This window comes from Dermacentor andersoni, chromosome 1 (assembly GCF_023375885.2).
Source record: "Dermacentor andersoni chromosome 1, qqDerAnde1_hic_scaffold, whole genome shotgun sequence".
Taxonomy (NCBI): domain Eukaryota; kingdom Metazoa; phylum Arthropoda; class Arachnida; order Ixodida; family Ixodidae; genus Dermacentor; species Dermacentor andersoni.
Window position 1 is genome coordinate 363,198,325 of NC_092814.1, and position 3,448 is coordinate 363,201,772.

Sequence of the window (3,448 nt, forward strand, 5' to 3'; positions counted from 1 at the left end):
CTGTCAGATTCACAGCGAAAATAGTGCAGTTGTGGTACTCTGCAATAAAGTGCTTTATTTTGAAGGTTTGCTCCAGTTCCTTTTTATCAAGAAGCACCTCGAGCATTCATATATTTTCATCACACTGTTACACCAGAATCTAATTTTCCAACTTCAGTTTCCGGGCACCCCTGTGAACAGCAGTCCCAGTCTCAATGTGCCAGGGACCTTCACCAACATTTGAAAGTTGAGCATGAAGCTCGTCTTTACAGTTAAGCAACAAAGGCACACGAATTACGATACATTTGTTAGAGAGGAGGAAATGCCCCAAAACACAATTGGCATCAACTAAGAAGATGCTGAATAATTTGTCAGAATATCTGTACATAACTTTAGGATATAACTTCATTAGCAAGGCAAAAAGGCATAAATGACTGAAAAGGAATTCACTGATTGGTCCTTGGATGAAGTAATTGGTACGCATTTTTCTTTCGTATAAGGTGAACTTTATGCATGACTGTAATGGGCATCATATACGCCACCATACTGGGCACTGGTGCGAGAATTTCATCTCATTTGCACATGGTTCAAAAATCTTTAACGCGGCTAATTTGTTCTAAAACCTGAAGTAATCATTTTACAGTTGTTTACATCAGTACATCAACAGGCTCAACTATAAACACTTATTTTGCCATATTTGTGAAGGAGCTTATGTGAATGTGCTGGTACCGAGTTAACTCATGGTACCTTAGTGTACGGTGTTCAACAAATGAAACTCGAACAGTAAAACAAGATTTCAACTCGGGCAGACTGAATAATTAGTGTTGGGTTGTCAGCTTCACGGCATGTGGACCGGCGGGTGGAACTGCTAACAAAACTAGCTTCTATTAATTTTCCACTAGCTACTATTTTGGCTTCCTTAGGATTATGTCTGTTTTCTTGCCATTTCATTTGTTAAGGACGGCACTTCCAACGCATCCTTCTGCTTGAAAAGCATGCTAACAATGGGGACAGATTGCCCTACCTGCGAATCCTCCCAATTCGCCCGGGAGACTCCAGATTTTTTACTGAACTTTCCGATTGTACGATCACTGCCTGATATCTCCCGAAAAGTGGTCTCTGTTCGCGCAATAATGGTTTTTGTGAAATCGGCACCGCGGAATCTACAGCCACATCGTAATTTTCAGCATCACCAACAACGGTTGCACTAGCACCATGGGTATCATCAATTAAGCAGCCAATTACGGTGCCTAGAAAGCCAACGAAAGCCAGAGCCAATGTCGCTCTTGCATTTCATCCATGCCTGTGCATGCCTTCCTCCATTGTGCATCTTGTTGTTGCTGCGTATGAGTCACAGTGTGTGATTAGTGTTGGCTAGGCCGTCTGTGTGCGGTGCAGCGTGTAAAGGTAGCGTGTACTTGATGCCATGGCGCTACTACAGCCCAAGAAAAGGTATCTGCAGAAGTTTTTGCGGTCATATACTTCCGAAATTCCGTGCTTTTTGGCGTCAAGAAAAGAACATTTTGCATTTCGCACAATGTGTGGATGCGATGTCATCGTGTCGCACGGTGGCAAAGGCGACTTGAAAGTTCATGTTTTCAAGGCGAAGCATCAAAGCTATGTTCGCACCGCTGAGCAGCAAGGCAACATGGTGAACTTCCTTCGGAACAACTGCGACGACAGTGTCATACGTGCGGAGTGCCTGTTTACGGGATTCCTGGTCGAACACAACCTGCCACTTAGTGTGAGCGACCACGTTGGGCCTCGTCTACGGAAAATGTTTCTGAAATGCGACGAGGCGAAGCATTATGGATGTGGACGTACGAAGGGAAGTGCAATTGTAGGAGAAATGGCATCAGAGGTGCAGAGCACGATGCTGGAGACCATCAAGCACCGTGCTTTTGCTGTTGCGGTCGACGGCAGCAACGACACTATTGCACAGCTGTACCCGATTGTGGGGACGTACTACGTCAAAGAATGCTCGCGCATTGAAAGTAGGGTATTCAGCATTCAGGAACTCCTCGGGGAGGCGCGGGAAGAAAAATCGGGAACCTCGTGTTGAAGGCAATGGAGACCTTTGACGTGCCCGTGTCAAACTGCATTGCGTTTTGTGCCGACAACGCAAACGTTATGCTAGGCGGAAAAACGGCGTCGCCGCAGTCTTAAAGGAGGCACAAGAAAACTTGGTTGTGATTGGCTGCGCGTCCCATCTAATTAACCTTGCTGCTGAGAAGGAGTCGCGTGCTTGTCGGCTAAGTTTGGTGAGGTTCTTGTGGATATCTTTTATTACTTGGAGAAAATCTCTGCAAGGACAAGCTGTCTGAATTTCAAGAGATGCACAGTGTAGAAATGCGAAAAATTTTGAAGCATGTACCGACTCGTTGGTTGTCACTGGGCAAGTGCCTGACAAGAATTCTTGACCAGTGGCAATCTCTGGTTAAACCTCTTAAACGAAATCAAATCAAAGAAGCAGTACCCATCTTTTTTAGAGTCTTATCAGATTCCCCGTAGGCCCGAACCATCAGGAGGTGCAAAGTCCGACGAAGCCAGTTGCAGGCGTAAAGCACCAACCGAGAAGGATGCCCCAGTTACAAGAAAAGCCAAAGTGTTAACAGAGTCTGCAAGATAAGAAGTTGTTCCGACTCGTGAAGAAAGGCTGCTTCATTTTTTTACCTCTGACATTACCTTGGCTTTCGGATTTAAAAAAAAAGTGTGATCCCGCTTTTTGAGAAAGCCAATTACCAGCTACAGTCACAGGCACCTCAAATACATATTCTGCAGTCGGTTCTGCTCCAACCCCTCACTGAGCTTTTGACTAGGTTTGTCTTGCCAACTGCTGCAAAGGGTGCTCCTTCTCCGCTTGAAGTTCTATATGAAGATATCCGCAATCAGAATGCAGACAGTGACCTGGTCATTGGGTACAGTTCGGTACAGCAACATTGGTAGCGAAACTTAGTTCACATGATCAGATGCAATTTTTCACTTGTGTCCGCTCTTACTTTACCACTGTGTGCGATTTCATGAGGAACATATTCCGATTTGAAAATGCAACTCTGAAGAATGCGGAGGTGGCCAACCTAAAATTTTTTTCAGAGGCATCGCTCTCGAGTCTTCGTTACTTTATTCAGAGTTTCCTTCAGCTGCTGCCCCAAGATTCCAATGAATCTGCTGAAGATGCTTTAGATGCTCTTGAAGCTGAGTTTGCAACACTACAAGCATAGAGTTTTCCCGAGGACATTCTGAATGAAGCAAGGTGCGACGTGCAGTGGTCTATGATTAGAAAAATGAAAAACACTAACGGAAAACAGATGTTTCACCGAGTTGCCAAGGTGATGCTGGATTTACTCGTGATACCGCACAGCAACGCAGAGTGTGGAGGGTTTTTAGCACGGTGCGAAAAACTAGGACCGAGTTCCACTCATCAATGTGCAACACAACCCTCCAAAACCTGCTGCTAGAGAAGGGCTAT